This window comes from Delphinapterus leucas, chromosome 5 (genome assembly GCF_059928025.1).
Source record: "Delphinapterus leucas isolate spDelLeu-1000000601 "Yukka" chromosome 5, BTC_Dleu_Yukka2, whole genome shotgun sequence".
Classification (NCBI taxonomy): Eukaryota; Metazoa; Chordata; class Mammalia; order Artiodactyla; family Monodontidae; genus Delphinapterus; species Delphinapterus leucas.
In genome coordinates this window covers 76,000,618-76,025,000 of record NC_143133.1, presented here as the reverse complement: position 1 = coordinate 76,025,000, position 24,383 = coordinate 76,000,618, and the positions used below count along the sequence as shown (strand labels likewise).

The window sequence follows — 24,383 nt, the reverse complement described above, 5'->3', positions numbered from 1 at the left end:
TTTGTTTGCGTTGGGTCTTTGTTGCTGCGCGCAGGCTTTCTCTAGCTGCGGTGTGCAGGCTTCTCTTTGCAGTGGCTTCTCTGGTTGCAGGGCACGGGCTCGAGGCGCGGGCTTCAGTAGTTGTGGCTTGAGGGCTCTAGAGCACAGGCTCAGTAGTTGTGGCTCACGGGCTTAGTTACTACACCGCATGTAGGATCTTCCCGGACCAGGGCTCGAACCTGTGCCCCCTGCACTGACAGACGGATTCTTAACCACTGTGCCACCAGGGAAGCCCCTCAGCTCTTCTTATAATGCCTTTGTTTCTACATTCTCCATGATTGGGGGGAAGCAACATATCTCTACAGCATTTAGAAATATGACCAACATCTGAAGCATTTGTCAGTGACTGGATCATTTACACTGCTAAATTACCATAACTCCCACAGTCCATCTTTAGAGAAAGGAGTTTTATTTTTCTGTCTTTAAAATGAGGTAATATTTAATTTAATGTGTCTAATAGTTGCATTCACTACAGTATTCTTAATCCATAGAATTGAAATTACAAGCAAAGTTTATGAGATTCTATGATCTAAAATGCTATCCTTTACATTTTAAATTTTGTAGGAAAAAAAGTCAATTCTGTTTCGTAGTACTCTATCATATTCAAAAGCCTATTTTCTTACTGTGGAGAAGAGATCATGTTTACATAACATTTATGACACAATCAGATTTCATAGTTCTATGGCTTTTTTTCTGTCCCGAAGTAAAATTAGGTTTCCTTATATGGAAAAAGATTTTGAAAGTCAGGGAAGAAATACATAAAAACATTAACAAAATTAAATAATTTTACACAAATTTTTCTTCAAGGAGTATATACACTACTTTGAAAATTGTAATAAAATATTCCTTTAAAATTTTTTTTTTTTTTTGCGGTATGCGGGCCTCTCACTGTTGTGGCGTCTCCCGCTGCGGAGCACAGGCTCCGGACGCGCAGGCTCAGCGGCCATGGCTCACGGGTCCAGCCGCTCTGCGGCATATGGGATCTTCGCGGACCGGGGAACGAACCCGTGTTCCTTGCATCGGCAGGGAAACTCTCAACAACTGCGCCACCAAGGAAGCCCCCACCAATAATCTTTTACAGACTTTTGCCAAGTGTTCTCCCCGTCACGGAATAATTCCTGGCCAGTGCTGAGCCACAAGGGGGCAGCGGCTCCCTGGGAATTGGCACTTGCCGGCAAATCATGCAGCTCAGCCTGAAACCAGCTCAGTCATGTGTCTAGTGCATTGCCACTGACCTGGGAGAGTCACATTTCACTTGCAAACTGCTTTTAAAGACTCCTGCTTTGATTCTTTGAAGACACTGTTTCTATGAATAACACCGAAAGAGTGGTCCAGTTGGAGCTCATGCGGGGTCAAGGACCTAAGTGAAATGCTGACAAATAAACAGTTTTACCCTCTGGAGTAGGGGTTAGGCAAATGCTCTCAGATTGTGGCTGGAAAGGGTGGAATTTGAAAAGCTGCCAGAGGAGGAGGGTGCAAGCTTAGGTGACCTGAGCAAAAAGCTCTGGCCCGACAGGCCTAAGAGAAGACCGCTCTTCCGTGGTGGGCAGGTTTATGAAGAAGCTTCCAACCTTTCTTCTCTAGGTTTTCTGCCTCCTGTCCCTCTCTGGTTCAACATCTTTCATGCTGACTAAAACTTCTGCCCTGGTAACCATATCCATTAATTCAGAAAATCCATAATATCCAATATTAGCTTGGCTATTTACAGTTTCCAAAGTCTTTCATACTTTATAGACCACTTTCATGTATATTTATCACCCACCATTTGAAATGCTTTGACTTTTGACACCCACTTTTTAGTGAACTTTATTACTGGAAATAGACTCCATCATACAGACCAAAGCTAATACCAAAACACCAATGAAAAGCTGGGAACCAAGTGCCAAGGACATCGCATTAGCCTGGAAACACGGACCAAGCTGCAGGGTAAACGGTGTGATGTGGGCAGAATGGAAGTGTTAGAATTTGGGTTAGGGAGCTCAGGAATGAATTCCTTTCTGAAAAGGAAGGGCAAGGTGGCACTGTAGAAGCAATTTGCCACTCAAAGACTTTCAGAGGCATCCATGTGCATGGAATCGACAATGAATATTTGTGAGACAGATGACCCTAACTTGCAATGTCATATGTTCATCTTTGGAGGAGTGAAGAAATCCTTTGTTTGCCATAGGGTGATGTATTAGGGAAACTTGTCCTCCTAAACCATATATCTTGATAAGTTGCAACAAGTCTAAGCTATGCAGAAGAATCTCACAAAAGAAGCATCTACTACGTAGTTTTGAAGGCTGTGTGGCTTTACGTATTTAATAAAGGCACATATATTTGGAGGGGTTTTTTTGTTCTATTTTTGTGATCAATTTTATAATTTTTGTGATAGGAAACAGCATTGTGCTTATGGGAATTCAGGGTTAAATTCATGATGGCTTCTCTTTTGATTGTCAACCAGGAATGATTTGGTTGAAAGTTGGGGGTTGTTGTGTTTCTATTCTATGGTTTAGGAGAAAATCTGAAACAGGTTAAGTGTCATGGTCAATCAAAGGGCATAGCAGATCTTTTGACTCTAAATCTGGGATTCTTTTTTTTTTTTTTTTTAAATCACTGTGCTCTGAAAATATCTCACTCTGTTAAGGAAATCCTATCACCAGACCACTTTTGCTTCATCTCTCTGCAGTGGATTTGGTGGCTACTGTTTTCTAATTCTGAACCTAAAAAACTAAGGCTCCAAAAGCATTTGGTGTTTTCTTTTTCTTTTTTTTTTATGGTCGCACCACGTGGCTTGCAGGATCCCTGCCCAGCGATCGAACCCGTGCCCCCTGCAATGGAAGTGCAGAGTCCTAACCAACCGTTGGACCGCCAGGGAATTCCCAGCATTTGGTGTTTTCAGTGCTGCTGAGTGAGGAGTTTCTTACTTAGACCCTGTTGGGAAAAAAGTTGGTCTCTAAGTAGGTGGCAGCACTTGGGTGGTTTATTATTTGTTGAGAATCAAGCATGTGCTCGGTCCGGTAAAATGACGCATGGTACAGTCTGTGCCTTCTATAAGCCACCTTCTCAGGCTCCTTGGCTCATATCATAGACAGAGAATAAAATAAGCAACAGACCAAGGGGTGTAATGTGAATCTTAGAAAGTTGTTGTTAAATAGAAATCACATTAGCAGCAAAGTAAATCAAAGCACCTTGGACACATTTTATACACTTAACCAAAATTTAGAGTTAATATTAGGTCCATAAAATCGTAGTTTGTAAGGCTAGGATTAGCAACTTCTCTGCACCCTTTCAAACTGATTCTCTTTTGGGACAGATCTTCCTTTCACTTTCTTCAGCACTCTTTCTAAGGACTCCCCAAAATATATACCCCACTGACCTTCTACAAATGCCTGAACATCCACTTATCCATCGTAATAAACTGCTCTTTCACATTCTTCTTTTAATGTGCAAATATCCCATAGAAAGGTAATATATTAAATTCTTAACACAGGGATGGCAAATTCTAGGCAAATCTCCTGGCACACTCCTGGTCTATGGCAGACATGCACGCTTTCTCAAGGAGTCTGGAGTTAAATCCTCAACACAGTGCTCCTGGCAGCCTATCCAGGCTAATCAAAGTTGGCAGATGACCTGAAGCCTCTTTGGCATCCCTGTTGTAGCAGTGTAAATTGAATGAACTGATAATACAATATCCCCTTGGTAGGTTCTAGAAGCAGGGAAACTGGATAATAAGGGCATGAGAGGAGCTATTAAGGTCAAGCTTGTTCTACATCACAATTTCACCCCAGGCTCTTTGCCCAATACTACTTTAATAGCAGAAATAAAAAACCAGGGTGGTTGATCTACAAAATAAAAGTTGTGGGACATTTACTTTATAATAGTGGAATATTGTCAGGCCTTCCTAAATGGGTAACTATCCATCTCCAAACAGCTCATTCATCAAGACTTGCACACAGATATTCTTCTATCCCTAAGCCAAGTGAAGCTCACACATAGTGGGCCTGAAATTGAATAGAAAATGTTGAGCAGCTACTGCCAAGGGGAGTTTGATGGTGTCACCCAGAAAAAAACAATGAGGTCAACGTCTCCTGCACACTGGGGGAGATTTTCCAGGTGTTGTGTTGCTTGAACTACCTTGAATTTGTTCTCTTCCTACCAAAAGTCAGTCTCCATGAACCCCATAATATAAAAGCAGAGCAAAAATCATACAGAGAGCGAAGTCCTTTTAAGAGAGTGCCAGCTGCAGCTGACACATTCCAGAAAGCACCTTGAAAGTGAAGGAAGCTCCTGATAAATAATAACAAAATAGTGAAGGCTGTGAAGGTACATTCAATTCTGTTCTTGGTCTAACATTTAGACTATTGCGGAGAGACCAAATATTCAGTGGTGAGCATAAAAGTCTTGCATTATTCCTTCCAAAAAAGAATGGGGACTTCCCTGGTGGTCCAGTGGTTAAGACCCTGCGATTCCACTGCAGGGGCTGCGGGTTCGATCACTGGTCAGGGAACTAAGATCCCACGTGCTGCACGACCAAAAAGATTTTTTTTAAGAAAGTCTTCAAAAAAGAATGATGGTAGCCACTGAAGAGTATTAGCAAAAAATATAGATTTAGTTGACAGAAAATAGGGTGGTGGGTCTTCCCTGGCGGCACAGTGGTTAAGAATCTGCCTGCCAATGCAGGGGACACAGGTTCGAGCCCTGGCTTGGGAAGATCCCACATGCTGTGGAACAACTAAGCCCATGCGCCACAACTACTGAGCCGGCATGCCACAACTACTGAAGCCTGCGCGCCTAGAGCCCGTGCTCCATGACAAGAGAAGCCACCACAATGAGAAGCCTGTGCACTGCAACGATGAGTAGTCCCTGCTTGCCTCAACTAGAGAAAGCCCGTGCACAAATGAAGACCCAACGCAGCCAAAAAATAAACAAATTTATTTTTAAAAAAATGGGGTGGAGGGTTCATATTGGACCAAGAAAGAAGAAATATTTACATTAGCTTCACCTAACTAAGGTTTCATCTATTCCTTAGTGATGAGTAGTCATATTCTGTACATAAAAATCATATTTTTTGAAAGTCATATTTTATAGTATTTGTATGTTTTTCATTCTTAGACACACTTATAGATATGTGTATTTATAAAAATATTTTGCCTTTTTCTAGAAAGGACTTAAAGCACCTGGATATGCATGTGCCTATGTGTGTTTTTGGATGGATGGACAAATGGACAGAAGATAGATAGATGGATATGTCTGACAGGTCATTTAGGTAAGGTTAGTTGAGGCAACACTATCCTGTACAAGACCTCTATGAGGTTTAGACAAGTCAGTCTCCTGAGTATTAGAGAATATTCTGAGAGCTTTTAAACCATTTTGCCACACTCAGGGATATGAATTAACATAAATACCCAAATATACCCCTCATTTCACATGGGGTCTAGAAACCCTGTGGGAAAGAAGTGGAACCCAGTAGAGTCGCAGTTCAGACATGTAGAAATTGTACCTATGGACTGTGACCCTAGAAGAAAGGACTAGAAGGAGAGAAAGTAGGACCTTCTAGTAGAGCCAGCTGGACTGAGCATCGGGACTTGAGACTGTCCCAAGGAAGCAGTGTTCTAGGGGCAGCTGGTCTTAACTACCTTAGCTGCCAGCTCCTTCAGGGACAGTACACCTGCCTGGGAAGAGGAAGCCATAGTGCAAAGGAAAGAAAGGAAAGAACCATGTCACAAGGAGCCACAAGTTCAGTCTTGGGAACGCTTTTCTGCTTGGTGGGGTGTCATGAAATAACAGGGCCATTGAAACAGATGGAAGGCTTTTGCTATGGACTCTGATTAAATGTGAGACGAATACCCCCTCAACCCTATGCGGCTTCTGAAACTTGGGTCACACTTGTCACCTATTGGTGTGTATATATGTTTGTTTACATTACTAATTCAACAATTCTGTGTTTAGTTCACTTCAAAGACCAGTTCACTTATTCTCAAATCATTCCTCTTTTTGAAAGAATAAAGTTAAAAACAAACCAAATTTCATTATTGTAGATCTGTGATTCTTATTTATTTATTTATTTTTGGCTCTGTTGGGTCTTCGTTGCTGCATGCGGTATTTTCTCTAGTTGCAGTGAGCGGGGGCTACTCTTTGTTGCGGTGTGTGGGCTTCTCATTGCAATGGCTTCTCTTGTTGAGGAGCATGGGACTTCAGTAGTTGTGGCTTGCGGGCTCTAGAGCGCAGGCTCAGTAGTTGTGGTGCATGGGCTTAGTTGTTCCCCCGCATGTGGGATCTTCCCGGACCAGGGCTCGAACCAGTGTCCCCTGCATTGGCAGGCGGATTCTTAACCACTGCACCACCAGGTGAGTCGAGATCTGTGACTCTTAAACTCTAGTTTGCATCAGAATCACCAGGAGAGCTTGTTAAAAAAACAGGTTGCTGGACCCCACCCCCAGAATTTCTGATTCTATAGGTCTAGGGTAGGCTCAAGAATTTGTGTTTCTAGTAAGTTCCTTGGAGATGCTGATGCTGCTGGTTAGGGAGCATACTTTGAGAATCACTGCTGTAGATAATCTTCTGGACCTGGGAGTCCTTAGCTGAAATATTCTGGAGACCAGATTGAAACTTGAGATAGCAGCCCCTTTTATAAGATAGTATCTTAACAAAGTGCATTCCTGGCCAGGCAACCCTTCTAAGATTTTCCAAGTGTTTTTACATCTAATAATAACAGATCTAAGAAGACTCCTTCTTACATCCTCCCTCAAATCCTTTGTTTGACCCAAACCCTTGCCAAATCATATATAATGTATATTTTCATTACTGTTTCAACTTCAAACTTGATCACAGCAAATAGGAATGAAGAACACTTGATATTTTTCTAATATCTGGTATTTGAAACTTGTTATCCAGGGCATCACGATTTTTTGGACTAAGAATATCAGTTTGAACTTAGAATAAATGGAATTTATAAACTTATGGAAACTGTGCCACAGTTTCTGACCCCCAAATCTAGATACATCGTCTGATGCATGGTTTAGTATATGTGCTGCCAAAGCGAGCACCTGATGTATAGATTAAATACATGCTTTGAAAATACAGCAGAACGTTTAAAATTAGAACTCTCCAAGAATATTCTGGACATATGATTGTCTTACATTTGAGAGTTGTTCATTTATTAATTCCTTAGTACATACTTATTGAGTCCTATGCCAAGGATGGGGCTAGGTGCTGTGAATACAAAAATAAATAAGGACTAGACAGGATTGTGTCATAGTTGAAGCAATTCTGGAGCCAGATTGCCTGAATTCAAGTCTGAAGTCTGTCACATACTAGCTTGACAAGTTACATAACTACTTTGTGCCTCAGTTTCTTCACTTGTAATATGAGAATAAAAATTGCACCTATCTTATAAGAGAGATATGAGGATTAAATGAGTTAACATTTGTAAAAAGCAGAGAATACTATCTGGCATATTATATATGTTTTATAAATATTGTCATATAAATAGACCTGTCTGTGTCTTTAAGAAGCTCACAGTACTGAGGCATAAAGAGTGACATGTCAAGAAGCAAATACAATGCAATGTAATAAATGCTATAATGAAGGTATGAGTGAAGTCCTGGACTTTCTTTACTGCCACATGGACTATGGTAAACTCTCTGGACTCTGGACTGCATGTGCTTGTCACATTGCTTCCCTCTCTAGAACCACGCTGGAGAAAATTCAGCAAGCTTTTAATCTTCCTTTTTATAGCTGCTACTATGAAAACAACCGTTATGCTAACATATAATGACCACAAGTAGTTTTCAAAAACCTTCCTATCAAATGTAAATGATAGTGAAACTCATTTAGGAGACCATCTGCTTGAACTTTATGTGAAAATAGGATTGGGCAACCGTTCTGCAGTCTCTGCAGTTGAAACTCTGGGTGGGACACCAAATGAATTAGATGTGGCAATAACTTGTAGAAGGAGGGTAGCCAACCTACCCTGTTTTGCAAGAGACTTTCCCAGTTTTCATACTAAGGGTCCTACTTCCCAGGAGTCTCCTCAGTCTCGGGCAAGGGTTTAAAATCACTACAACTGTTTTGATGGGAAATGGAAGCTTTAAAAAGAAAAGATAAAACTAATATAATGTTACAATAGAATACTACTCAGCCATAAAAAAGAATGAAATAATGCCATTCGCAGTAACATGGATGGACCTAGAGAGTATCATACTAAGTGAAATAAGTCAGACAGAGAAAGACGAACACCGTATATCACTTACATGTGGAAACTAAAATACAATAAAAATAAACTTATTTATGAAACAGAGGCAGACTCACAGACATAGAAAATAAACTTATGGTTGCCAAAGGGGAATGGGGGTGGAGGAGAGATAAATTAGGAGTTTGGGACAAACATATACACACTACTATAAATACAATAGATAAACAACAAGGGCCTACTATAGAACACAGGGAACTATATTCAATATCCTGTAATAAACCATAATGGAAAAGAATATGAAAAAGAATATGTACGTATGTGTATATATCTGTATCTATATATATCACTTTGCTGTGCACACAACATTGTAAATCAACTATACTTCAAATAAAAACTAATATGATGTTATATGTCAATTATATCGCAAGAAAAAAATAAATTAAAACCTGCATGTTGCAAAAGCACTATTTCAAGCTTCATACAAAAGAAAAAAAAAGTAAGAAAAAGAAAGTACAACTGCTGGGTCCCTTGGATTGGGGATAACTGGAAAGTATAGTAGAAATCAATAGATATTTACTGACTATCCTTTGAGGGGAGACACACATGTTCCTGTCTTGATAAGCTACAATCTGATTTGAGGAACAAGAAATGAACCAGTATAAAGTTAAATCAAAATACATTTACACGTCAGTTCAAGATAATAAGAGAAATGATGGTACAAAATGACTAATGACCCATAAGTTTTCCATTTTAGAATTGCTCTGGGAATGGAGTTCAGAGGAAAGGAAGAGCCCTCACTGGGAAACTGTCATAAAGTGGCCCAGCTTCACAATGGTTACAAGACCTGGTGGGACTTTGATATGCAGTGAGGAAGGGAGGAGCCGTTACAGATGGATGGTACAGCACAGGCCAACCACAGGAGTGGGAGAAGCATAACGCAAATCCCGGGGACAGGGAACGGCCTACGTTGAGGAGGTGGAGGAGGGAGATGAACTTAGTATTCACACGAAGCTCTGCAGTAGCACACATTCTCTTAAGCTTGGGTTGGAAGACCATTTGTCAAAAGACCACTCTCTTTGGGCTTCCCTGGTGACGCAGTGGTTGAGAGTCCGCCTGCCGTTGCAGGGGACGCGGATTCATGCCCCGGTCTGGGAAGATCCCACATGCTGCAGAGCGGCTAGGCCCCGTGAGCCATGGCTGCTGAGCCTCCGCGTCCGGAGCCTGTGCTCCGCAGCGGGAGAGGCCACAACAGTGAGAGGCCCGCGTACCGCAAAAAAAAACCACTCTCTTTCCCTTGAGTGAAGAAATACTACCTTTCCCTCTAAATCTTTCTATTTCTATTTTCTATAGAAAGATTTCCAAAGTCTTTCTAGGTTTAAACCCTAAATAGAATGGATATAGTAGCTCTTTGTTTTGGTTATCTCGTGTTGGGTGACAAACCACCCTAAAACCTGCGGGCTCCCTCCCAGCATGATGGTCTCAGGGTAATCAGCCCTCCTCCTTAGGAGCTGGCTTCCCCCAGAACACCGAGTGTCAGAGCAGAAGCTCCCAGGCTTTCTTTAGTTCTAGGCCGCAAACTGGCCCGGCATCACTTATGCCTCATTTTTTGGGGTCAAGCACGTCACAGGGCCATCGAGAGTCAAGGAGAGGGGTCTACACGGGGTGCGAATGTCAGGAGGCCTGGTCCATCTGGGGTTACCCACGTGGCAGCCTACTGCGCTCCTCCTGAGGCTTCTATTGCATGGCTCTTCTGTCAAATCTCTCTTTCACAACACAGATGTTTTACTTAACATTTAATTTTATGCACATCTGCTTAGAGGAAGAAGGAAGCCAGCAATCTGCCCCCAGGGAGAACAGAACCTAAACAGGAAGTCAGGTCTACTGAGTCTTAAAAGGGACAGCTGTGTAAAGACTGATCCAGGCCCTGAAGCTACCTGGGTGGAAGCCCAAGCCCAGGACAGAGGATCTGGAAAGAGAATCTAGTGTTTGGATTTGAGACATGAGGGCTGGCCAGCAGCCCGTGTACTTCCGGCAGGAGCGCCATGGGGTTCTTGTTCACATCTGCAGGGAAAGGTACCGCAAGCAGAGAATTCGCCTTAGTCATCCCCAGGGCACTGGCTACCGTACTGTTGGACATTGGAGAGCGCCCCCCAAGTGAAGTCAGACCCTGGCAAGATGGGGAAGATTTGAGCCTAGGAGAGCTGTCATGGATTCCTGGGTCAGCTGATGCCAGATGAATTTTATCCATGTGTCATCCTGCAGAGTTTTGTAGGATTATTGACAATAACTCTTTGCATTGCTTTCCTTTATCTTCCTCCTCTCCCCTCCTCACCCCCACCCGCTAATCTCTTTTCTTCAAGACACCAGGTGCAGAGTTGAGGTGGATAGGCACCTTATCTCAGAACACATTCGCATCGACAGACTATGCAGGGCCCTTCTCTTCTGTAATATTTGCTTTCCTCCATTCACACCAGCCACCCATTCCCATTGCCTGGGAGGGGGGCTTCCCTTCACATCTCATTTCCTTCCCACCTTCCTTAAGGTATGCAACTTGCCATCACTTGAAAAATATCCTCAGAGTGTTGTTGGTAAATGAAAATGTTTATAAAGTAAATCCAAATTTAAAGATAAATTTTTGATGAATACTTTGTATTCACCACACAAACCCAAGTGAAGGAGGAAATATTTCAAGGTACTAAACTAAAAAAAATAACAGGAAACACTCTCCAAGTTTACCTCAGTTGTGCTTCTGTCCCAGTTATTGAACAAGTGTTGTACCCCTTGCTGTACCTTAGAAACAAATGTACAGTCATTGATTGTAGCTTAGGTGTCTTTGGGAACAGTGCTAAATTGCACCACTAGCTTTCCTCGGTCTCCAGCTTAACAGACAGCAGATCTTTTCAGACTTTTCAGCCTTCATAATCATCTGAGCCAATTCCTCATAAGAAATCCCCACAAATCTCTCTCTGTCTTTTTCTCTAACTCTATCTTTATCTCTGTCTATCCTATTTGTTCTGTCTCGGGAGAACCTTGGCTAATACAGTGGTCCTTGGGGAGAATTGCTGATATTTTCATTATCCTGATTCTAATGTGCCAATCCCAGCAATGCAAATTTCTCTTGATTTCTTTTCAATGCTTTTTTCTGTCTAGATATTAGCGTGGATTTATTCTTACACACCCGTTCATTCTTGTATGCGCAATTATCTCTCGAGCACAGTGAAGGGACATTTCACCCCCGTTGTTTCTCTCCCTGTGCAACCTGCAAGAGGAGTCCTTGGGGGCCTACTTATCCACTGCATTTCAAGCTCTAGTACTAAGGTCCTGCTAACCCTATACTGAGATGAACTAGTGATTGCATTGTTTTCCTGATGGAGAATCAACAAGCATTTCCTTGGCTCTTGGCAAGAGCTTACTTTACTATCTACCAACTCAGAGGCTGAGAAATTGGCAGAGCCATTGGCAGGAAGGGTGAAGAGCAAAGAGGTGCTAAGTTTCCAGAGACACCTAAGTTACAATCAATGACTGTACAGTTGTTTCTAAGCAACAGCAGGGGTATCACTTGTTCAATAACTGGGACAGAAGCACAGCTGAGATGAACTTGGAGAGAAACAGATCTTCACCCCATTTGAGAAGACCCAGTGAAATAGGAGAACAATGGGCTGCTCTGGCAGTCAATCTTAGGAAATTCTGAGACACACCTTCAGGTCCTGCTTGTCATAGCCATGCCACAGCCATGACTGTTTCTTTGCTTTGGAAAGTGAGAGCTACTTCCTGCAGCAATTAGATTTAATTCAGCAGTATCTTCCCATCAGAAAGCCCAAGCTTCCAAGGTCCTTGTCTCCACACCATTCACTTGGCTCCAACAAATCCATGTTTTCTCATTGCTCTTGGCAATTGGGTGTATATGTCTAATTTCTTCAAGCCAACATATACGTATTAGTCTCATAATTGCATAGTTCTCTGCATCACAAGCTCAGGAAGCAATTTGGTGAGTCGGCGCATGCCCCAGTGTTTACGTCTATTTAGTCCAATTCAGCTCTCTTCGTGCTTAGAAAAGCACCAACTGATCCAAGACAGAAAACTGCTGCCGAGCAGGCCAGGATAATTCCCACACTGCCAATGACTACTGTCAGGGATTGGCAGAAAGGGGAAAGCATCTCTGTCCTCTTGTCCCAGCCTTCCCAGATCCAGAACCAAATCCTATCCATGCACAGGTACAGTAGGTCCAAGGCAGCACTGCAAAGTCCACCAAGAATCTGCACCCCACATTTCTCTATTCTGTCTTTTTTCTCTATTCATGGAGTCCCCTTCCCAATCTCCAGGTACCTGTTACTCTCTTCTTCTCCACCTTATCACCTCTTTTTTAAAAATTCCTCAACTCTCTTGGTCACCCCAAATATTGATAGCAACTCAAAATATTTTTTCTCCCAAATGTGCCTCCATTTTAGTAAGGATCAAAATCTCTGGTTAAGGGAATGGAGTATTGACAATGGAATTCCAGGCATCACCTAGAACGAGCAGGTAAGAAGGCTTTGTAGGGAGCTGCTCAGGTCCCTAAAATCACACTATGGAGGCAAAGGTACAATCCACCTGCCTTAACCCTGGGTGGGCTCCCAGATGGCTCCTGGATGAGGGCTGGTCTCCAGAAAGACCACGCCATACTTAGAAGCTTGGAATTTTCAGCCCTGCCCCTCATTCTCTTGAGAAGGGAGAAGGGCTGAAAATGGAGTTAATGATCAATCATGTCTACATGATGAAGCCTCCATAAAAATCCCAATAGTATGGGGTTCGACAAGCTTCCAGGTTGTGAACACATCTACACACTGGGAGGGTGACACACCCCAAATCCACAGGGACAGAAGCTCCTGAGCTTGGGACCCTCCCAGACCTCGTTCTATATATCACTCTTCATCTTGGTGTCCAGCTTTATCTTTTGTCATACCCTTTAATAAACTAGTAAATATAAGTAAATATTTCCCTGAGTTCTATGAGCTGCTCTAGCAAATTAACTGAACCTGAAGAGGGGGTCATGGGAACCCTTGTTTGTAGGCAAATCGGGCAGAAGTTGTGGGTAACCTGGGGACCTACTACTTGTGATCGGCATCTAACATAGGGTAGGAGCAGTATTTTTTTTTTTTTTTGGTTTTCTGGTGGTACATTTTTTTTAACTTTTTATTTTATATTGGAGTGTAGTCGATTAACAATGTTGTGCTAGTTTCAGGTGTACAGCAAAGTGAATCAGTTATACATATACATATATCTATTCTTTTTCAAATTCTTTTCCTATTTAGGTTGTTACATAATATTGAGCAGAGTTCCCTGTTGTTGGTTATCCATTTTATTTTTTTTATTATTTTATTATTTTATTTTATTTTTTAATTAAAAACATTTCTGGCCACACCGTGAGGCATGTGGGATCTTACTTCCTTGAGTGGGGATAGAACCCATGCCCTCTGCACTGGAAGTGTGGAGTCTTAACCACTGGACCACCAGGGATGTCCCAGGTCATCCATTTTAAATATCGCAGTGTGTACATGTCAATCCCAAACTCCCTAACTAACACTCCCCACACAACCTTCTCTCCTGGTCACCATAAGTTTTTTCTAAGTCTGTAAGTCTGTTTCTGTTTTGTAAATGAGTTCATTTATATCATTTATTTTTAAAGACTCCGCATGTAAAAAAAAAAAAAAAAGATTACACATGTAAGCAATATCATATGATATTTGTCTTTCTCTGTCTGAATTACTTCACTCAGTATGACAATCTCTAGGTCCATCCATGTTGCTGCAAATGGCATTATTTCATTCTTTTTTATGGCTGAGTAATATTCCATTGTATATATGTACCACATCTTCTTTATCCATTCCTCTGTCGATGGACATTTAGGTTGCTTCCATGTCTTGGCTATTGTAAACAATACTGCAATGAACACTGGGGTGCATGTATCCTTTCGGACCATGTTTTTCTCCAGATATATGGCCAGGAGTGGGATTGCAGGATCATATGGTAGTTCTATTTTTAGCTTTTTAAGGAACCTCCATACTGTTCTCCACAGTGGCTGTGTCAATTTACATTCCCAGGTTGGTAGCAGTCTTAATGGGACTGAGCACTTAACCTATTGGATCTGACACTATCTCCACCTAAATAGTGTTAGAATTGAGTTAAATCGTAGGACACCTAGCTCGTGTCAAAGAGGATTCCTTGGTGTGGTGGGGGAAAAACCAGCACATGTTTAGTAACGAGAAGTGAAGTGTTTTGTGGTGGTAAAGGAGACACATAAGAGGGAAAGACTGAGTTTTTCCAATTCATTATATCAAAGCATGCTCCTGCCTCACAATCCATGTTATGAATGCTCTAACAGTATTGTGGCTGGTGCAGTTGTAGGAGGAAGGATAAAACCTGCCTTGGAGAGTCAGGGAAGGATTTCACAGAGGAGGGAATGCTTCAACCAGGACATGAAGGGCTTGTGCACATTGCCAGCTGGACATCAGGGTAGGGCAGAGAGAAAAGGCCATGCAAAGGCAGGGAGGTCTAGCACATTTGGGGAGTTACAAAGAGTTTGATGTTCTTAGAGCATAAAATGCAGCATGAAAGGATTTATGAAAGTATGAAATTGGTGTAAGACAAGGAAGTTTAGATAGAGAGGGACCATGTTATATTGTCCTGGATGAGGATTCACTGAAGGTTAACAGAGAATTCATATCTAGAGCTGCTTTGGAGACACTATGGTGGAGGGGGGGGGCAGGAAATGGGTCTGAAGTCAGGGAGACCAGTAAAGGAGGCTAGTGTTTCGTCCAAGTGAGAAGGGATGAAAACTTGAAAAAAAAAAAAAGGCAGCAACAATAGGAACAGACAGACAAAGGCAAACCTGAGAAAGATTTCAGGGACTAGTGGTCAGGACTTGATGGTTTGGATGTAGAGTCTGTGAAAGAAAAGGGAATCTTGAACGATTCCCAGTTTTCTGGTTTCAACATTTAGTAGATGGTGTGACAACCACTGAGATGGGGGGAAATGAAGAAGACCAGGTCTTCAGGGGAAGATGAGGATCTCAGCTTTGGATATGCTGAGCTCCAGGAAACACTCAGTAGACAGCTGGACAGATAGGCTTGGAGGTTAGGAGAGGTTGCTATTGGAGATTAAAGTTGAAACCCATCTGCATATGGTTGGTAGTTGAAGACATGGGAAAGAAAAATTTACCCAGGGAGAATGAATAACGTCAAAAGGAAAAAGGGCCAAGGAAGGACCAATAGCTGCAAGATGTAGGAGGCACATGATAGAAGAGAAACCTACAGAAGACTGAGAAGTGACTAGAGAGATAGGAAGAGAAACGAAGTGGGTGAGTGGTGACATGGAAACCAGGGAGGTGAAGAAGATACATTCCCACTAGGGAGGAGCTCACAACCCACTGAACCAGTTAGACCAAGAGCAAAATGCATCTCCATTTACATGGAGGGTTAGTCTGAGCCAAAAAGTTAGAAAATCTAGGGGCTTCATTCTGGTTTTTCCACTTTTGCACAACTCTTCTCCCAAGGCTTGACTTCTCTTTCTATAAAACAGGCAACTATGAGATTACTTATTATATATAATAATATAATTACATATAATATAATTAGCAGGGTTCTTTTCTTACATGAATGAAGCTATGTTTACAGGATTCTTTGAAGTCATAGGGAAATAGGATTCTCATTTTCCTTTCTCATCATTTTTCCATCATCTGTAAAATTAATAGCTTTCAACATTTGTTACCTTCACTCTGGACTGAAAAACAAAACTAGATCTTAAATTTTTTGATGCCTAGATACAGCCTCTGAGAAACATGTTTCAAATGACCACTATCATTCAGCCACCCATATCAAATGTGTTCAAATTATTTTTTATATATTGAAATAGACAACCAAATTTTCGCAAATACAATGTTAATGCCCACATTTTAAATCTGAGAAATCCATACTATCTTTTGAATAGTTTTTTTAGCCTGAAGATTCTAGAAATCACCTATTTTAAGAAAATGTTGCTACATGTTCAAAATGCTTTTCTTGCTACTAATAAAATATTTAATATTATCATTTGTTTGAGCTTATTCAATAATATATCAGGTCCACCTAAGGAAATCTGGACATTGTCCTAAGACATGGAGTTTAAAACTGTGTGCCCACCTTGTAAGGAAAATCCTGAGAAATACTCAGGAACCAGAGAGAGACACATGTGAGTATAGCTTCCCCCAACCCCATTTTCCACCCAAGTTTAATATGAGGTAAGTAGGTATTTATAAAGCACTTATTATCATAACACACTGGTCATTTATTTCTCTTTGTCGGCTTGCGTCATTTCTGCTTTTCAGAGTTGCACTTAGTTTTCAACTGCATCGTATTATTTATACAATAAATTGTGATTTTACAATGACATCATCACCTACATTTGTGACCACTTGTTGATAGAAACCTCTATTAGGCCTCTCTGTGCAGAGATATCACTATCATTCTTTATGTCTGGAATAATACAGGGCACTAGTAACCCTCATTAAATGGTGCTGAAGTTAGGCAAAAAAAATCCTACCAACTTAGAGATGGGTGGGTAGAATGAGCCTCATTTTGAGAAGTTTAAATGTTTGGTGACCAATTTAATAAAGCAGAGGAAGTAATGTGTTTGAATACACTTTGTAAGCTACAAAATATTCTGTAATTGTTGCAGCAGTGATAGGGCAGCTAGAATTTTTACCCTATTTTGAGTGTTTTGAAGGGTATCTATCCTATAGTAAGTACTCACTGAATATTTGTTGAATCATTGGATGATTGAATGAACAGATATGAATTGTCTTCCTATAGACCTTGTGGGCCAGGAGTAGAAGGCCATTACAAAGACCAAGATAATGGACTTGGGGATGACGAGAGGGAGCTAACTGGCAGAAGGAGACTTGTCAGCAACATATGATATTATACCCATGATATTGCTTTTGGGTAACTGGGAATTGGCTATTTGAGTAAGTGGAGATAAAATAGTGTCCTCTTGCTCTATGTCGCAAGAACATATTTTAGGTAAGACGGCCACACAAAATAACCATTGACTCAGTAGTGATTCCCTTAGGCAGTGGTAAAAATGGAATTGCCTTATACTAACTGTGATGTTGTAAGGTCAGATTAGAATAAAATTTTAATTTTAATCTAGGTGTACAATATACTCCATTCTATTACATTTACCTTTCATTCCATCCCTATATCTCTAGCTTAATGTTTTTAAATTTCATGTGTTTTTTTATACTTGTAAAACTTTTAATGCATGCTCTTTCATAAGTAGCTTTGTTTAATTTAACTAACTCACTTGCTGTAATAGAGAAAGGCCATGACCTTTGGAGTTAAGCATGGAAGGAGGAAAGAGATCCTGTACCCTAATTTTGGGCTTAAACTGACCTGTGAAAGCTATGAGCTACACTGAGACTGCTAAGGGGATAAGAAAGTGATGGTACTTTGAGCTCAAATCTTACATACTGTTCCTAAAATATTTGAAATATCAAAAGGGAAACAATTAAAATTTTACAACTTTAAGCAGATAAGAGATGACAGTTAAAAAGTTCACCTTTGGGATGGACCTAGAGATTATCATACTAAGTGAAGTAAATCAGAAAGAGAAAGACAAATACCCTATGCTATCACTTATATGTGGAATCTAAAATATGACATAAATGAACTTATATATGAAACAGAAACAGACTCACAGACATAGAGAACAAGCTTGTGGTTGCCAAAAGAAAGGGGAGGTCGGGGAGGGATGGATTGGGAGTTTGGGACTAGCAGATGCAAACTATTATATATAGAATGGATAAACAACAAGGTCCTACTCTATAGCACAGGGAACTATATTCAGTATCCTGTAATAAACCATAATGGAAAAGAATATGAAAAAGAGTATATATGTGTATGTATAACTGAATCACTTTGCTGTACAGCAGAAATTAACACAACATTGTAAATCAACTATTCTTCAATAAAATAAATTTTTTAAAAAGTTCACCTTTGGAGTAAACTACCTTTTTTTTTTTCCTGTGAATTTCTTGTGTGACAACAGGTTAAGTCACAATTATCTATAGTTGCATAACAATGCACTCCAGAACATAGTGATTTGGGGCCTCTCAACCAGCTGCAATGGTGGGAGAGTGGTAATGGCTGGAACCTTCAAGAAGGCATCATTCATATGTCTGCAGCCTTGGCAGAGATGACTGGAAGGCTGGGACCTCTATCTACATGACCTCTCCCTCTACATGGTCTCTTCAGTAGGGTAGTCTGACTTATATGGTGATTCAGGGCTCCCAAAAGTTCAAACATAGAAGCTTCCTGGCCTTCTTTAGCCTTAGGCCTAGATCTGGCACAATGTCACTTCTGTCTCGTTCGATTGGATACGTGAGTCATGAGGCTAGCCAAGATTTCGTGTTAGAGAGGACTTCACAAGGATTTCATACCAGGAGGTATGGTTTTTTGGGGGGTATATTCAGAGACTGGCTACCATATCTTCTAGAATGGATGGATTTGATATGTGTGGCTCCAAGAAGTTAAAATGCCCTGAATGATAATGTGTAAGGTATAGATAATATATTATTTCTTATTTTTGGTAAAGGTATGCATGTATATTGCTGTGCAAACAGGAAATCAAGACACAAGACTCTGAAAACAGCTGGAGCGTTATTCTCTTGAATTAAAGGAGATTCTAAAAAATAAATTTGATTGGACTAGCTGTGCCTGACCTGGCACTAGACTGTGATCCTATAAAGTACTGAATTAGCTGGACCTCTTGAGAAACTGCTTGCCCAGTTGGGGCAAGGTTAGCCCTGTTGGTTGGGAAGGGGACATTTCTACTGTCAATCATTCTGGGAAAATGTAGGTCCTAGAACATGAGATAAGGCTTCTGGAAGAAGGCTTTACACAGGTGTGAGTGGGCAATTCCATCCTCTACTTGGACCTGAACTCCTGGAAGAGAAAATGTACCCAGTGACTCACTCATGGGTCTTCTCAGGAGAAAAGTGATGTTTAGTAGCCTCAGTATGTGACTGCAGGCTGGGGTTTAAGTAAAGCTATGCTCCACGAGGGACTCCTGTGAAGCATTCAAGGACTGTGAAGATTCTAGGCCTGTGTTATAATTCCCTCATGTTAGACACCAGCTTCTAGAAAAATCTTTTTTAAACATTACAGCCTGGTTTCCACTGGTGCTCTGTAGAAATGAGGGAGAGGTCTGTGCCTGGTTGGGATGAAGTGGTAGAAGGGAAAGCAGCAGCAACCAGAGGGAGGGCGTTTTAGGAACTTCCAGGGGAAGAATTTGGCAGAAGAAATGGTGGCCCAAGATGGCTCAGAGGTGATTAGTCACTGCTGAGGAGGAAAGGGACAACCAAGATGAATTTCAGAAGTAAGCATTTTCCAGGAATTTCAGTGATACTTGGTGTGGAAAACACAATCAAAAAACGCTAGATTTCCTAAAGGCAAGTGAAATGAGGGCTTAAGCTAATGATATCTGGCAATGAGAGGAAAATGTGGCAGTTTTTGTAGTCTCTGGTGGGAAAGGCCTAGGCCTACACATTTAGAGTCTATTTAAGATATACGTGTGTGTCTGTCTTTCTATCTATCTATCTATCTATCTAGTGTACATGCATGTTTGTGTGTGTGTGTGTATGTGTGTGTTAAAGGATTTAAGAATTCCTCTATTTTCTCATAACAATCATTCCTTGGCATGAGTCTTTCAAACTAAATTCCCCATTCAACAATTTGAAACACCCCAACATTCATTGCAGCACTGTTTACAATAGCCAGGTCATGGAAGTAACCTAAATGCCCACAAATGGATAAGGAAGATGTGGTAGGTATATACAATGGAATATTACTCAGCCATGAAAAGGAACGAAATTGGGTCATTTGTAGAGACATGGATGGACCTAGAGACTGTCATACAGAGTGAAGTAAGTCAGAAAGAGAAAAACAAATATCATATGTTAACGCATATACATGGAATCTAGAAAAATGGTACAGATGAACCAGTTTGCAAGGCAGAAATAGAGACACAGATGTAGAGAACAAATGTATGGACACCAAGGGGGGAAAGCAGGGGTGCAGGGTGGTGGTGGTGGGATGAATTGGGAGATTGGGATTGACACATATGCACTAATATGTATAAAGTGGATTAACTAATAAGAACCTGCTGTATAAAAAATACATAAATAAAATAAAATTTTAAAAAATTAATAAAATTTAAAAAAAGAAAAAAAAATTGACAGCCAAGAGAAACTTTGACACAATCTATTGATACTTAGTTTCTACCTTACATCTCCATGAATACATCATATCTGTTGAAAGTTGTAGTCAGAGTCAGCCCTACAGCTGTACCAAAAACTATAACAGACTATCTTGGATTTCTGGAGGTGAGCTCATCTAGCCCCAAATTTCCCCTCCAATTATGCTCTGGTCATAAGAGAAACCTACCCTGTTTCCATTTGCTATCATCATCCTTTTTGTGCTCTACTAGTGATGTATGTAGAAGAACAGGTGAGCTTTGTTACTGGGCTTGCGCTGACATCTGAGCTCTGCCAGTTCATTTTATCCCATCATCTCACTGTGTCCTTCCTGACCTTTGGCATTGTTTGCTTTGTGTGCTGGTCTCACACAGGCAATTGCTTCATTAAATTTTAAAAATTCCTGATGAAAAATTTGATCACATCTATTATCTGCTTCATAGCAACATACCAGGTTGTATTCTTTGTCTACTATGTGGTTTCCTACCCGTTTCCACTTTTTTTCTTATAGTATTTTTGTGTAGCTTCCTGTACTGGTTTCTTTTATATTATTCATCCTTGCAGGATATGAGTTTTTCCTTGATGAGCTGTTTACAGAAGGTTTGTGTAGGAGAAGGGTCAGGCTAGCTGGAACTTTTCTTTATTTGGGGTTTTAAGTGAGTTTGTTTAGCTTTTGCATCTCCTAAGCAATGAAGATGAGCAGCTGTGAAGTTTTTACAACACAAAGACTCTTCTGTGCTGCCACAAAGACAGGGTTTCTCCCAAATGTGGCTAATCTCCGGTTCCTTGGAAGGCTTATCTTTGTCTTTTGATATCAAACAGGGTGCAGGGAAGTTCTTGATACCAGCAGACACATATTTACCCAAATATAGCAAACAAGAGAGTTAGGTTTTGCCCCTTGATTTGGAGAAGTGCATCCAGCTCTTTTGAGATAAACAGCCCCTGTGTCCCCTTGCTGTAGGTTTTTTCTCTTCTTGTTCCCACATGTCCCCTTGGTTTTTACTGGCTTTGGCAGCCCTTCCAAATAAATGGGGACCTGGGGTTTTAACTATCTCCTACGTTCTAAGAAAAATAATTTTGTATCTTTGCTTCTCTATCTCTTTGTTGCTTTTGGCTGATTTCAATGAAGAGAAAAGAGAGATGCTACCTTTATATCACCATGTTCAAACCCGAAATTGAAATTCATGGGCTTTCAAGTCAGATAGACCTGGATTTAAATCTTGGCTCCACTACTTGCTGTGTGACAAGCTATTTAAACTTTTTGCTCCTCAATTTCCTCATCTCTAAAGTGGGGCTTTAAAGGGCCATCTCTAAAAAAACGATTGAGAGAGTTAAAAGAGGTGATGCTTGTACAGCTCTCAGGACAATGCTTGGTACCCGACACATAAAGCAGGTTCCCTGCTGTTATTTAGGGAAAATGTCCTCCTAAATTAATAGAATCACCTGGAAGAGATCAGGGATTCCAGAAATGTGTCTCACAGGACACTATTCAAGAAATAATTTCGAAGCAGCCGCATGGCACAGGGATATTAGCTCGGTGCTTTGTGACAGCCTGGAGGGGTGGGATACGGAGAGTGGGAGGGAGGGAGACGCAAGAGGGAAGACATATGGGAACATATGTATATGTATAACTGATTCACTTTGTTATAAAGCAGAAACTAACACACCATTGCAAAGCAATTATACCCCAATAAAGATGTCAAAAAAAAAAAAGAAAAAAAAAATAATTCCTAGGTATGACTCAGAAACCAAGGGAGGGGGTGGATTTCATGGACAAATACACCTAAGAAACACTATGTACCCTTTCAAGATTCACAAGGCACATACCTCTATGATGATGTTGCAGTGGGTTCCACAGGGAATGTAATATGCATTATCATGAAGCACAGAGTGTCTGTCGCATTTATGGGAAAGAGCCCCTCCCACATATGCACGTAAAATGTCTCAAGGTGAAGATGAACGAATTGGCAACCCTCCTCCCACAGAGAGAAACTGCAGAACCTTAACCATTAAGTCTGAGAGTCCTGGGATAACAAAGGGAGCTGCTATTCAAAATACTCTCATGTCTTTGTTATTCTGGTAAGCATAGCACTCACGACATGCTGGGCACATATACTAACTCACTACTCTACAACTGTTTGAAGAGATTATTTATTCCCTTTTATAGATGAGGAAAGAATTCTTTTCCAAAGAATAGGGAAAGTGTTCCCCTCATGAAAATAAGGACCTAAATGAGAATTGCTGAATATGTCCTTTCTAGTATGACTGTACATTTTATTCATTTAACTAAATGTATTCACTGGTAAGGAAACCAGTGTGTATGCAGCTCATACTGGTGAATTATTGAAAACAAATCCTATAAGAAGAACATAGGTCCTACTGACTTTGAGATCTAGAGGCCCCAGCTCCCTACCCCTTAATGCCCTTGATGTTTTGCAACAGGGACATGGAGCATCATATTAAAGCCCATGTGGGGAGACTTCCCTGCTGGTTCAGTGGATAAGACTCCACGCTCCCAAAGCAGGGGGCCCGGGTCGATCCCTGGTTGTGGAATTAGATCCCACACGCATACCACAACTAAGAAGTCCGCATGCTGCCACTGAAAAAAAAAGATCCCATGTGCCGCAACTATGACCCGGCACAGCCTAAATAAATAAATAAATATTGAAAGCCTACATGGGGACTTCCCTGGTGGTCCAGTGGTTGACTCCACGCTTCCAATGCAGGGGGCACAGGTTCGATCCCTGGTCAGGGAACTAAGATCCCACATGCCGCAAGGGGTGGGTGGCCAAAAATAAATAAATAAATAAAGCCTGTGTGTGTGTGTGTGTGTGTGTGTGTGTGTCTGTGTGTCTGTGTGTCTGTGTGTCTGTGTGTCTGTGTGTTCGTGTAGGGCATCACAGTGCTCTTGCAACCAACACCCGTGAAAGGGAAGGAGAGGAAGCAGGATGGGGACAAAGGGAGAAGTTGAGTTGTGCTGCAGACCCAGCAAAGGGCTTTAAACAACCCCACAGGGAGATTCGGGTCTGAAATGGTCCTGCAGAGATGCCCCAAGTCAGAGTGAGGGGGTTGGGCCTTTACACCCTTGTGTTGATTAGTCATTGCATGTGTGCTACCCTTGGAAAGAGGTTGACTTGGGACAAGGCAGTTTTTATCGTTAGAGGCAGTCTTCAAAGAGGGGGCTGACAGGCGAGAGCTGTCTTTTGGCCACATTTCCACAGCAGCGGTAAGTCCTTCATTCCAGGAGGGGACCCAGGGACTACACTGCAGCATCCACACAAGGTGCATTTTGAGACAGAAAGTTTTTATACACTGAATGTGAACAGGTAAACCGCTCCAGGAGTGAGCTCCCTCCTTGTAGTTAAAGCCTGAGTTTTCATAGGAATGAACAGAGCTTTTAGACAAAGAGTCTAAAACAAAGAGTTTTGAAGGAGATTCTTGGAGAAAGGCACATCCTTGTCAACATTTCTCATAGTCTTTTAGATAATGGTCATCCTAATGGGTGTGAAGTGGTATCTTATTGTGGTTTCGATTTCTATTTTCCTAACAAGTAATGATGTTGAGCATCTTTTCATGGGCTTGTTGGCCATTTGTGTATCTTTTTTGGAGAAATGTGGGGTTTTTTAAAATAATTTTTTGGCCGCACCTCGCAGCTTGCTGGATCTTAGTTCCCCAACCAGGGATTGAACCTGGGTCCTCAGCAGTGAGAGCTCAGAGTCCAAACCACCGGACCACCAGGGAATTCCCTGGAGAAATCTTTTGTTCACTTTATTCAAATCTTTTGTTCACTTTTAAATTGATATATTCGTCTTTTTTGTTATTGAGTTGAAGAATTCCATATATATTCTAGATACAAGTCCCTTACGGGATATACAATTTGCAAATATTTTCTCCCATTCT

The 24,383-nt window shown here is 41.2% G+C and overlaps 1 long non-coding RNA gene across 1 annotated transcript in view; it reads right to left on the bottom strand.

Moving 5' to 3' along the window:
- Positions 1 to 24,383, bottom strand: part of LOC149749155 (uncharacterized) — a 114,174-nt gene that overhangs the window by 55,928 nt on the left and 33,863 nt on the right. The window contains exon 3 of the long non-coding RNA XR_016393291.1: positions 1 to 24,383. This exon is cut by the window's left edge and continues 8,895 nt beyond it; it is cut by the window's right edge and continues 22,781 nt beyond it. This is a non-coding gene — a long non-coding RNA (uncharacterized LOC149749155).